Source organism: Schistocerca americana, chromosome 6 (genome assembly GCF_021461395.2).
Source record: "Schistocerca americana isolate TAMUIC-IGC-003095 chromosome 6, iqSchAmer2.1, whole genome shotgun sequence".
NCBI classification, from domain to species: Eukaryota; Metazoa; Arthropoda; class Insecta; order Orthoptera; family Acrididae; genus Schistocerca; species Schistocerca americana.
This window is the reverse complement of record NC_060124.1, coordinates 279,696,436-279,710,899: the sequence shown is the minus strand read 5'-3', so window position 1 is coordinate 279,710,899 and position 14,464 is coordinate 279,696,436.

Genomic DNA, 14,464 nt, shown 5'->3' with positions numbered 1-14,464 from the left:
GATTGGAATTATTAGATTCTTCTTGAAGTCTGAGTGCATTTCGCCTGTCTCGTACATCTTGCTTACCAGATGGTAGAGTTTAGTCAGGACTGGCTCTCCCAAGGCTGTCAGTAGTTGGTGGTACTTATGACAAGTAAATAATTTAGTGAAATCAAAGTGAAGTAGAAATTAGAAAATAAATGAAAAACTTGGTTTAGTTTAGAAAGTCACGTACTGGCAAATAGCGGGGAGAGCAGAAGAGACAATGACCATGAAGTCAGCAAGTTCAGGGGAAGCCATCGCCCTCCCCACATAAGCGGACGCTGTCGATTCAGCCGTCAGGGCATCGCCCGACCGGCTCACGTGTTTCTCAATTGTCAGATGTGATCAAAGGCCCTCGCCTACATTCCAAGAGCCAATGACCGACGTTAAGAAGGTTCTTCGAGAAACTTTTCAACGTGACAGAAGAGGCAATGACCGTGAAGTCGTTCACCTCCAGCGAACTGAAGTGAATAAATACGCGAGACGCAGTGGGCCCGAATAGAAGAAGAGAGTAGCAGTAGTTTTCAGTCAGTTTCGGTGCTGAAGACCGTCATGCAAGAAGAGACTACATCATACACAGACGCACAAGTCCGCCGCTGTAATGGAATAGCAAGCAGCAGCCTTGGCGCCAGGAGACAGAAGTTAAAAGGTATTTGATTTTTACGTACCCGGGTGACTCGTGAGGACGGGAAGGAGACGGCCTCACATCGGCAGTCACCTGTGAGCTGGGATGAAGATCTGACAGCCTAAGACTGGCAAGTGGGAGTCCGTTGTTCGAGTCCGGGACACTGGCCTTCCCCCACCGCGCCGCTCCGCTGGCCGACGCACAACACTGACACACGCGGCCGCTTAGAGAAGAGAAACACTGGGACGCCACATCCAAGGTATCACCATCCGATGCACGACTTCGTTCTCAATAATTAAACGGGCCACAGCACGATGCGCGCCTCCAGTCAACTGGGCGAGACAGCGACACGAGATACACACCGCCACGCGAAATCAGACGCCGCTGCTGCCGCAGCAGAAGGCTTCGCAAACGACACAGCTGCCGCTCTCTCAGCCAGAACAATCGAGTAAGGGACCAGTTGTACAAACTTTAAATAAAAATTATCTTATGTAAAAATTCTGTTTCATTCTACCTCATACCCGAGCCAAGGAAGAACCCACCCTGCCCACATGTTGTTAAGAGAGAAAAATTAATTTACTTAGTATTTTCACCGTGACATAATGCTTTAGAATCAAATGCCCTTTGCAGTACTGCTCATCCTGACAATTGACTAGCATCAAAAGAGAAAATCCAGTTACATTTAGTGACAGAAAGGTTACAATGTGGACATACAGACAGTTGCCGACACACGTCATGTGAAGACAGCATTATGATTGATTGCTAATGTGAAATTTTTTTGTCCTTCTGAGTAAGGCGGGTTTAATCCGTCGAAACCATGGTAAAGGTTATTTGAGAACCACCATTTATTGCAACTGTTTGGCTGCCTATTACACATGCTCTGCTTTCAGCTATTCTTCAACAGCAGGAACGCGTGTTTCCATGTCCTCCGTACGGATGTTTGTGCGGTCCTCAAACCCTAATTTTCATTCTATTTCGTGTTGCAGCTGGAGCATGTTTCAGCGCAGCATTTCGTTTGGAAATGTTTTTTTTTTCTTTTCCTTTTTAAGTATGACTTTGCCGGCCGGCATTTCTCGTGCAACGGCGCCAGCTGCGCACCTCGGAGTCGTGCAGTGCTGTGCGCGAGAGAGCGGGGTTCTCCGAGGCGGCGCCTTAAATCGTGTTTAGGCTCGCGCCAGCGAAGGCAGCAAGCACCCCGAGCCTGGGACGTGCGGCGCCCACGCTCTGAAAGCCCTCCAGCCCTCTCGCCGCCGCTGACGTAAAATCGCGTATTCCGCTCGGTTATCGCAACTGTGTGCTGAGCCAACACCGGCGGGAGCTGCTAGCGACATCTTTTCCCGCCGCGAGTCGCTTCTGTTCCCGCGGAAGCTAACGCTCCGTGATTCAACCACTTCTCGACGAGATGCGTCTTTCTGAAATACGTGCGCGGTATGTACGTCTACCGTAGACAGGACTCCCAATGCTGAGATTAATTGGGTGACTGTTCAGAAAACAGATGATTTTACGTTCAATCCTCTTTTAATTCTTTTCTGTATCAAACATTACAATTGTTTGATATCTGTTGTTTACCAGGCTGTAGGGTACACGTTACATACCACAAGAGGGCACCAGAACAGGGTCACTACCACTCGCTTCACGTCTCTCTGTTCCGAGCAGCCACCTCGAAGTGAAACTCTCAGACTCTGACTACTTTCTGCTTCCGCACCATGTCCCTCAGCTCTTCGTACTCTTCCACAAATAGCATACTCAGATGCCAAGGGAGCTCTGTCAACTGTGGACTATATTACTTCTTTGTACAAGGGATTTCAAATCGATTCCGTGTTTCTAGATTTCCAGAAGGCTTTTGACACTGTACCACACAAGTGGCTTGCAGTGAAATTACGTGCTTGTGGAATATCGTCTCAGTTACGTGACTGGTTTCGTGATTTTCTGTCAGAGAGGTCACAGTTCATAGTAACTGATGGAAAGTCATCGAGTTAAACAGAAGTGATTTCTGGCGTTCCCCAACGTAGTGTTATAGGCCCTCTATTATTCCCCATCTACATGAACGATCTGAGCAGCTGTCTCACGTTGTTTGCAGATGATGCTGTCGTTTACCGTCTATTAAAGACATTTGCAGATCAAAACAAATTCCAAAACGATTTAGAAAAGATGTCTGTATGGTGCGAAAATTTGCAATTGACCCTTAACAACGAAAAGTGTGAGGTCAGCTACATGAGTGGTAAAAGGAATCCGTCAAACTTCGGTTGCACGATAAATCAGTCAGATTCAACTAAATGCGTAGGAATTACGAATAACTGAAATTAGAAATGACACATAGAAGATGCTGTGGAGAAGGCAAACCAAAGACTGCGTTTTAGCGGCAGCACACTTGGAAAATGTAACTGATGTACTAAAGAGACTGCCTACAATACGCTTGTCCGACCTCCTCTGCAGTACAGCTACGTGGGGTGGTATCCTTACCAGACTGGTTTAACGGAGTACACCGAGAAAGTTCAAAGAAGACGAGCAAGTTTTGTATTATCGCGAAGTAGGGAGAGAGTGTCACTAAAATGACACGGGATATGGGGGGGGGGGGGGGGGACATAATTAAAACAGAGGCGTGTTTCGTTGCGGTAATATCTTCTCACGAAATTTCAATCACCAACTTGCTTCTCTGAATGATAAAGTATTTCCTTTACGCCGACATACATGGGGAGAAGCGATTATCATAATAAAATAAGGGAAATCCGAGGTCGCACGGAAAGATATAGGTGTCCGCTTTTTTCCTGTTCCAGATGGGAATAATAGAGAACTACTATGAATGTGATTCGATGAACCCTCTGCCAGGCACTTAAATCTGATTTGCAGAGTATTCATGTAGACGTAGATGTACTGGCAGAGATGGAAATCGTTCCGCCGACAGACTCAAAACATGACATCCCACGCTCTCATAGTTCCGAACCCACAGTCATACACTTTAGTTGAAAATGAAAGTAAAACGTAAACAAGCTCAACAACAAAATAAAAATGAAAGATAATAATAGGGGCCACCCACTCAGGTGAACAACCAAATAGTTTGAAAACACAGAGGCAGAACGCACTTACAACGCAGCAGGCCACAGCACATCAGAAAAAACTAACAAACAGTGCATATCACATTTTTTGAAATCTTCGGAAATGTCATTTTCGACTTTTTTATGTCGATTGGAAAATGGGTTCCGCCAGAAACTAGTAATAAAATGAAAAATAAAATATTTGCAAATTGGACTGGTTTCTCGTTCTGTTGATTAACAGAAGTTGCTGACCCAAGCTACTCTAGCATGCTGGAAGTTCGTTTCTTTTTTTTTTCTTTTTCTTTTCCTTGTGCCTTTGCCTTGCATTGACGTACGGTCGACATGATTATTTACGGATTTGGCATGGCTAGCTTGAGGGGCCGTCGGATGCTCTTCCTGTCACCGCTCTGTTACTCCCTGGGCCCGAATATATGAGCCCCAGCCGTCGGAGTGTGGTGTTAGTCACGTCAAAGTGAGCGCTAGTATTGTAGATGTTTGCGAATCGTGTAACTGAGTCGGGACGTGGGTGCCAGCCCTCTGTTCCCCTACTGGGATGCCAAAAACCGCCTAAAAGCTGCATCCAGGCAGGCCGGCACACAGACCCTCGTCGTTAATCGCTCCCCATCCCACAGGCGGCACTTAAACTCGCACGGCGGGTCATGTGATCAAACACTTACCTCCTCAATTGTCGTTTCAGAGAATGCTGGCTAGTTGTAAGTTTCTGTGGATTCAATTACTCAGTTCATCATTATTTTCCGTCTACACCAATAAATTTCTTCCAGTAAATGATTCCTTAAATTCCCTGGCCAATTAAAGCTGTGTGCCTTACGCTGACCCAAAATTCGGACCTTTTTTGGCGGGCAAGTACTCCACCGACTGCAATATTTAAGCACGACTCACGACCCGCCCTCACAGCTTTATGACGCCACTACCTAATCCCCTACCTTCCAGTCTTCACGGAAGTTCTCCAACTTACTTTAAGGGGAGGCTTACTATCTTTTAGTTCAAAAAACCGATTTTTTTAAATTGTATTTTTGGATCCATAAAAGTGTTTAGAATCCACCCCACAAACGGTTTTTCCGAACACGTAACGGAAATGTTCGTTATTCGCGGTTGAACAAAAAATGCACATGCCTGAAATCAGCTTTTTTCACCCACCCGTGTTTTCCTTTCGGAGGACGGGTTATTGTACCGGTTCTTGGGAGGAACCACACAAAATTCAAATGAAAGTTTGAACGCGTGTGTTTGGAAGTTAGCTCCCAAGCATTTTCATTCGGGTGCGAAAACGGTGGGGATGGCGACTTTCTTGGCAGTAAACAGCTTCAACGAAGGGTATGCAGCAGTTCTGAAGACCATGACAACGATGGACGTCACCCTGGGACTCTATTCGACGCAATTCGCCAAACGTTCGGACGACCACCGGATCCAAGCGGCCGAAAACCGCTTGTCACCAGCCGTACGAGCGGCTCTGGAGCAGCGCAGGATGGCTCAGATCGAGCAGAATGCCCTCTGTGAGGAAGAGGAAGGACTAGTTTATGGACCCGGAATAGCAGATTGAACGTAAGTGGCATAATATTTCATTTATATGTAGTCAAAACTTCAAACGCGTTTTTCTCTAAATGACTTTTTTTATCGCGCGGTATAGTAACTTCAAATCTATTGAACCGATTTGCATGATTCTTTGTTTCCGATGAAGTTAACTAAATTGTCTAGGAGTTCTACCACTTTTATTCCGCTCCATCAACTAGAAATATTTTTACTTGGCCAACGAAGTCGAAAAATCGATGAAACATCCCTATTTTTTTTTCAAATGGCCGCCATTTTGTTTCCCATGGTCCAAATAACTTAAGCGAGGTAAGAATCCCAAAGAATCTTCGCTAACGTCAACTAATTATGATTTCAGACGAGCTGGCTGACCTGTGACGTACCGCGTATGGAGGTCTACATCGAAATTTTGTTTCGTTCCGACGGCACTTCCGCCTTTGCTCTTCGACATTTCAGGTCGAAAAAATTCCAATTTGTAGAGTAAACGTCAATAAACTTTTTGACCAAATTTGACATTGATATCTATAACACATCCCGAGAAAAAAATTTCCAAAGAACATGCTTTTTTCGGGCCAAAGACAGTAAACCTCCCCTTAAGGGACTAGCAGTTGTCCATTGGAAAAGTACGCTGCAGCAAAGTGAAAACTGTATTATAGCTCCCAGACACAACCATCAGCAAAATACTAGATAATTAGACAGCTTTCAACTGCGTGGACGTAATGTGTGAAAGTTTCGACGTCAACTTTCCATGTTTTAAAAATTGCGGTATACGCCAAAAAGTATAGATAAAAAGAAGAAAACAGTTGGCAAGGTTGTCAGTTGTTTCCAGGTATTAAACAAGTGGTGACATAACAATCCATTACCTTTCAAATGATCTCCTCATACTGTCAAGTGAACTTCATTCGTAATTTTCAAGGTGAAGATTAGCATTCGTCCCAGACAAAGTTTGCACTGCAGAAGTTCATAGAAACATTGTACTTATTTAGTAGACGCTTTTTCTTGTCGACATATACTTTAACCCGAATAGTTTTCCGGATAGAACAAACATGGGATAGACTGATTTTGTTTTTCTGAATGAACGAATAGCAGAAGACTGTAATAGGATATTTTTGAAAAATCTTAATTCTCTTAATCACAAACTTTTTTTAATGTCTTCAGTCCAAGACTGATTAATGAATCTCTTCATACTAATCTGTACGGAGCAATTTTCTTCGTCTCTATATTACTATTGCAGCCTACATACACTAGGAACAGACTGATGTATTCAAGCCTTAATCTCCTACAAGATTTTCCTTACGCAGCACCCTCCCAGGCATACACACACACACACACACACACACACACACACACACACACACACACACTCTTTGTTGTCTTCAGTTTAAGACTGATACATTTCGTCTCGTCACGCTATTCTGCACTGCGCAAGGCATTTGGAAAACGTCATTTTTCAACCGGCCAGAGCTACTGATAAAAGATTCCTTATTTATAACTTCGATCCATATTCAGATTATCTCCACATATAGCTGTTTGCAGCAGCAGAGATGCCAGTGTCAAAACTATAGCGTCAAATAACATAAAACCCATCCTGTGGAAACTTCATCGTCGTTTACTATTGCTATCGGTTTCCATTTTAACCTGCAGAGGCAGTCTTTCTTTACTAAATTAATTACATTAATTACTCCTTGATCCTTCACAGTCTGTCGCATTAAACGACATCCCCTTCTACTCAAGTTGTGACAAATTTATTTTCTACCCTACTCTATTCAGTATTTTTCCATTACTTATCCGTTCTACCCGTCGTTAACCATGTTATGAGATAGTCTGTCACTTTGTTAATCATGGTTTAAAACTCTAAATAATTAATTAAACTATACAAGTCTTAATGACTGCCCGATGAACATCGATGTTTTATTTTCGCGAAAAAAATTGTGGGGTATAATTGCCACCCTTTTTCGAAAGAGATATTTGAGCTGAACAACTAGTGATGCTTTGTCGGTCACAAGGAATGCAGTGTACTTTCGACATGATTTAGTCAGTTTAGAATCTACTGTACGTGTAAGGGATCCACTCAGCCATGTTTCCATGTTTTCCTTGACTGCTGGATTTATCTTGGTTGTGGTCGCAAAGATGCCCTTAACTAAAACAGTAAAACTTTCCTTTGTGGGGCCAGATGAAGACGGGGATCCATTATTTCAAATAAAACGTTGTCAAAATATATAACTTCGTGGGAAGCAGTTGATGAAAGGTTTATAAAGCTCAGTCTAAGTGCTTGAGACATGAATACAGTGATACAGGTAGTGTATGCCCCTCTGAAAGTGCACCCTTGACTGTAAAACATGATTTTGAACAGATGCCGATAGACTGCAGCAGCCATTCCGAGTGGCCGTGAATTGATACAAGCAGGAGATTTTAATAGCAGAGTACCGAAACAGAGGACTAGTGAGACAATTGGAATGTATGGGGAGGATGTTAGGAATGAGAAGGTAAAGCTTAATGGATTTATTGTATCAGCAGGAATTAAGAGTGGGAAATAAATTATGTGCTCAAAAGAATATACAGTAATTTACATTTACTTAGTACAACCATACAAGATGGCTGAAATCAATAATTATTGATTATCACATTTTGAGGAAGAAGGCAAGTTTAAGAGTTCTGGAAGTGACAATCATCTGCTGGACTATAAAATTTAAATCCCCTACACATTCAGAAGTAGTGGCGAATAGAAAAAGACCCAACGTGGTATCCAGCCTGATATTATATCGCACGACATGGACGTATAACGGAAGATAGTACCAAGTAATCATAACCAACGGTGACTATAAAAAAATGCAGAGTGCAAAGAGAAAAAGTAGAAGTGGTATAAGAGCAAATAAAGAGGGCCATAGATGAATCTATGGAAGTAGTCCTTGGAGAACGTAGAAAGGAGAAGAAACTATTTTGGTGAGATGTAGAAATAGCAGAGATAACTGAAATGGAAAAAAAACAAGCTTATTATAGGTTCCTGACTAATTGAAACTCGAAGTGGAGGTGGATGTTGTTGTTGTCGTCGTCGTTGTCGTTGTTGTGATCTTCAGTCGTGAGACTGGTTTGATGCAGCTCTCCATGCTGCTCTATCCTGTGCAAGCTTCTTCATCTCCCAGTACCTACTGCAACCTACATCCTTCTGAATGTGCTTAATGTATTCATCTCTTGGTCTCTCTCTCTCTCTCTACAATTTTAGCGATCTCATGAGTTCTAGGAATGTGTCCTATCAATCGATCTCTTCTTGTTGTCAGGTTATTCCACAAGTTAACTCTTTTTTCCCAGTTCTATCCAGTACCTCCTCATTAGTTACGTGATTTACCCCTCTAATGTTCAGCGTTCTTGTGTAGCACCACATTTCAAAACTTTTTTTTTTGTCCAAACTGTTTACCATCACTTCCATACATTGCTACAGTCCATACAAATACTTTCAGAAAAGACTTCCTAACACTTAAACCAAAATTCGATGTCAACAAATTTCTCTTCTTTAGAAATGAGCTTTTGGCCTACATTTTACATCCTCTCTACTTCGCCCCTCATTAATTTTTTGCAGCGCAAATAGCAAAACTCATCTACTAATTTAAGTTTCTCGTTTCTTAATCTAACTCTCTCAGCATCACCAGATTTAATTCGACTACATTCCACTGTCGTCGGTTTCGTTTTGTTGATGTTCATCTCATATCTTCCTTTCAAGACGCTGTCCATTCCGTTCAGCTGCTCTGCCAAGCTCTTTCCTGTCTGTAAGAGAATTACAATCTCATCGGCAAACTTCAGAGTCTTTATTTCTTCTCTCTGGACTTTAATTTTCTACTTCAGATTTTTCTTTGGTTTGCTTTACTTCTTCTTCAGTGTGCAGATTGAATAACATTGGCGATCGCCTACAACCCTGTTTCACTCCCTTCTCGACCACTGCTTCCCTTTTGTGGTCCATGTCTCTTCTGAATGCCATCTCGTTTCTGTACGTTGTAAACGGACTTTCACTCTTTGTATTCTACCCGCGCTTCTTTCAGAATTCAAAGACAGTATTCAAGTCAAGGATGTCAAAAGGTTTCTCTAAGTCTACATATGTTATGAGTATAAACATAGGTTCACCTTCCCTTAATCCACCTTCTAAAAGAAGTCGTAGGGTCAATATTGATTCGACTGTTCGAACACTTCCCCGGATTCCAAAACGATCTTCCTCGAGATCGGCTTTTACCAGTTTTTCCATTTTTCGGTAAGTAATTCGTGTTAGTATTTTGTAACCTTGACTGATTAAACAGGTAACTAATCAATAACCACACCTCTCCGCAACTGCTTTCTTTGCAACTGGAATTATTACATTCTTGAAATGTGAGGGTATTTCCCCTGTCTCATACATCTTGGATACCAGATGGAAGAGTTTTTTAATGGCTGGTTGTCCCAAGACTATCAGTAGTTCGACTACCCCCGGAGCCTTGTTTCGTTGTAGTGCCATGTCAAATCCTTCTCGTAGAATCACATCTCCCATCTCATCATCATCTCCGTCCTCTTCCATTTCTATAATATTGTAAGTATAAACCATCTGTATACTCCTTCGACCTTTCAGCTTTCCCTTCTTTGCTTCGAACTGGATTTCCATCTGAGTCCTTGATATTCATAAAGCTGATTCTCTTTTCTCCAAAAGTCTCTAATTTTCTTGCAGGTGGAATCTATCTTTACCCTAGTGATATATACTTCTAAATCCTTACATTTGTCCTGTAACCATTCTTGCTTAGTCATTTTGCACTTCCTGTCAATATCATTTCTTACACATTAGTATTCCCTTTCGCCTGCTTCATTTGCTGATTTTTAAATTTTTTCCTTTCATCAGATAAATTCAATACGTATTGTGTTATCCAACGATTTCTACTTGGCCTTGTCTTTTTACCTATTTGATCCTCTGCTGGCTTCACCATTGCGTTTCTCAAATCTACCAGTTCTTATTTTGCTGTATCCCTTTCTCCTGGTCTTGTTTATCGTTGCCTAATGCTGCCTCTGAAACTCTCAACAGCCTCTGGTTCTTTCAACTTATCCAAGTTCAATCTCTTTAATTTCTTAACTTTTGGCAGTTTTGTTCAATTTTAATTCACAGTTCATAGTCAATAATTTGTGATCGGAGTGCACACCTGCAACCGGAAATGTCTTACAATTTAAAATCTGGTCCCGAAATCTTTGTCTTACATTATATAATCAATCTGAAATCCTCTGGTATCTCGAGGTCTCCTCCACGTATACAAGTTTATTTCATGGTTCTTGAAACAAATGTTACCAACAACTAAATTATGCTCTTTGCAAAATTCTACAAGGCGGCTTCCCCTTTCATTCCTTTCCCCGAGTCCATATTGACCTACTATTTTTCCTTGTCTTCCTTTTCATACTATCGAATTCCAGTCCATTGTCGCTATTAAATTTTTGTCTCCCTTAACTTCCTGAAAAATTTCTTTTATCTCGTCATACATTTCTTCAATCTCTTCATCATCTGCGGAGGTTGTTGGCATATAAACCTGTACTAGTTAGGTGGTCATAGGCTTCGCGTCTGTCTCGGCTTCTTCAATAATGCGTTCACTATGCTGTTCGTAGTAGCTTATCCTTATTTCTGTTTTCTCATTGATTATTAAATTTACTCCTGCATTACCCCTGTTTGATTTGTGTTTATAATCCTGTATTCACCCGACCAGACGTGTTGTTCCTCCTAGCACAGAAATTTACTGATTACCGTTACAGCTAACCTCAATCGTTCCATGTCCCTTTCTAAATTTTCTAACCTACGTGACAGATTAACGCATCTAACATTCCATACTCCGCTCCGTAGAATGCCAGTTTTGTTTCTCTTGAGGACGAAGTTGTCTCAAGCTGCCACCGCCTGGAGATCCGATTGATGGACTGTTTTACCTCTCGAATGTTTAACCACAGAAAGTACCATCATCATTTAACAGTACAGTAGAGCTACATGCCCTCGAGAAAAATTACGACTGTAGTTTCCCCTTGCTTTCAGCCTTTCGCAGGTCTAGCACAGCAAGGCCGGTCTGGCTGACCTTAGAAGGCCAGATCAGCCAATCATACAGTCTGCTTCCCTGCAGCTATTGAAAGGCTGCTGCCACACTTCAGGAACCACACGTTTGTCTGACCTCTCAACTGATACCGCTCCGTTGTAGTTGTACCTACGACACTGCTATCTGTAGAGAGGCACCCAAGCCACCCCACAAACGGCACGGTCCATGGTTTTTGTGGGGTGGGGGGAGATATAAAGACACATACACGACTATAAATAGTGAATTAAAAAGAGAAGTATTAAAAAGGAAGAACAAGGCATGAGTAGAAAGTTTGAATATATAGAGAGAATGACAAGTGGAGCTCGGAGCGTTGATTGGTTTAGAATAGATGTGTCAGTGGGTCTATTAATGACAAGTTACATGAAAATAATGTTAGTCATTGTCAGTGGACAAAGTGTTTTAAAGATTTGTTCCAGGAATTTTCACATAGCTGCGAGGTTATGGTGCAAAGGGTCAGGTTACGGCCTTTAGATACAAAAGTTCTTCAACAGGGTGTGGGGAGCTGTGAGATGAACAATACGTTGCAGAGTACCGATGCATAACAAAGAATAACGTAGTGACCCAAATAATGGGGGACTGTCAGGGATCGCTTTCATTTTTACTGGAAGACACTTAAAAATCTGCTGGAGAGAGAGAGAGAGAGAGAGTCGGTAGTGAAAATAGCACGGTAAAAAAGGCATAAAGGGTGGAATGGAGATCAATGAGGCACTGATTGACCTAAAAACAGCATATGATTTATCTACAAAAATACTGCAGGAAAAGTTGAAAGAGACAAAGTGGAATCACAGAAAGATTCTCAAAAGCTGTTCTGACATTGCATGAAAATAACACAGCGATAGCAAGGAGTGGGAGTAGGTGGTCAGAACAATTATTTGAGGTGAATAGGGGTCTGCAACAGGAATGTGGGCTATCACCGACCCAGGAGCAGCCCCGCAGACTTGGCATAGAAAACGACATATTTTGAAAATGACAGAAGAGCACAGCAAAATATTTAGCTTGGGTTGTGAAGATGACCAAATTATACTAGCAAAAATTCAATATGGTCTGAGCTATATGATAAGAAACCTTAAATGTTAATGCTGGCCTGAGGATTAAAATAAAGAAGGGTGAGTCCTTGATCGTTGGAAGGGAAAGTACCTTGTGGTGTTATTTAATTAACAGGCCTCTAGTAATGACGAAACCCCTGGTATGATTAATAAAGGACGAAATACAGCAAGTGCTATGGATTCTGTTCCGAGGAACGAAAAGATAAGGAGAACAACGACGAAGAGAATGTAGAATACCATAGGCGAGTGTGAAGTTTGTACATAGCAAAAGCCCAGTACGTCAACAAAAAAATTAAGAATATACTGGATGCCTCTCAAATCGATTACGAAAGACGAAGCTCAACCTGAGACTTAATCTGATCAAGGATGAAGATGGATAGGGATGTCTGGGTTAATATCCAACAAAAACGGCTGATGTGGTTTGGCCGTGTGAATAGGATGAGTGAAGAGAGGCATTAGGATGGATACTACTCTAGAAGAAGAAAAGGGGTCGAACACGATGCAGCTGGCAAGATGATAAGAAGGAGGCAATGGAAACAAGGAATACGAATGTTGACGAAAGTCGAGGCAAGATAAGAAGGGACAGAACAGGAATCAAAAAGTTTCCTTATAAGGGTCACATCATCTAACTGGGGTGAAATTATATTCGGTGTTCCACAGGGTTCAATCATGGGTCCCCTTCTGCTCTTGATATATGTGAACGACCTCCCTTCCTATGTGAAAAAGGAAACTGAACTGACTGTTTTCTGATGATACAAGTATCATTAATAATGCGGTAAAAGAAACTCCAATTGAAAATGATACAAATAAGGTCATTGGAAATGTCATTAACTGGTTTTCTGCAAATGGGCTTGCTCTAAAGTTTGAAAAAACACAGTACATCCAATTTTCTGCTGCAAAAAGTGCAGTTCCTTCAATAAATATAACACGTCGACAGAAGTCAGTAAACAGGGTAGAGCATACTAAGTTTTTGGGTGTACACATAGATGAAAATCTTAATTGGAAAACTCATATTTTGGATCTTCTAAAGGACTAGGTCCAGCAACTTTTGCAGTCAGAATAATTGCCAATTTTGAGGATATAGAGATTAGTAAGCTGACATACTTTGCTTACTTTTACTCTCTGATGTCATACGGAATAATATTTTGGGGTAACTCAACATTTAGACAAAAAGTATTCACTGCTCAAAAGAAAGTGGTTAGAATAATGTGTGGAGTTCATAGTCGCACATCTTGTAGGCATCTTTTTAAAAGACTGGGAATTCTTACAACAGTCTCACAGTACATTTACTCACTAATCAAATTTGTTCTCAACAAAATGGACCAGTTTAAAAACAGTGACATTCATGATTGTAATACCAGAAAAAAGACTGACACTATCCTTCTCTCAACCTATCTTTGGATGAGAAAGGGGTAAAATATGCTGCTATAAAAATTTTCGACAAATTACCAGATGAGATAAAATTTCTGACATACAGCAGTAATAGCTTCAAAAAGAAACTGAAATTATATCTCGTTGACAACTGGGGCTACCGTACCGTGCGATTGATCAATGGAACACACATCTAACTAACTAACTGGGGGCGGAGAAGTGGTACCAGCCGTAGATAATTCTCAAGAAGAAAAAGAATTCAAAAGCGCATTTTAGGTTTTGGTCACATCTTTAAATGTTATTATGAACTGTTCAAAATCTATGGTTTTTTGTGTGTTCGCAGAACAAATTATAGAATCGTGTTCCGCCTGTTTCTGCAGAAACAAATTCTTCCTACGTAAATTTTTTGCACAATCATGTTTCCGTAAATCTTTAACATCATCAGTGGATTCATAACTTATTGACACCTGATAGTACAAGACTTTTGTTATAAATATTGTAAGTGAAAATTCTTCTTCTTCTATATTTCGGTGCTTTAATTTGTTAGTAAATGTTTGGACTTAGCAAGAACTTCTGTGCCTTTTAGATATGTAACAATGTCGATTTACGGAGCAGTTGTTGGAAAACTGAGGAAAATTACTCCCTTCAATTTTGTTGCACGAAAGTTCATTTTGAACAGAAGAAAGCAACTGTACATTTTTCAAATTTATTAGTAAAAGTTGAGAAGTTACTAGGCTATGTTTA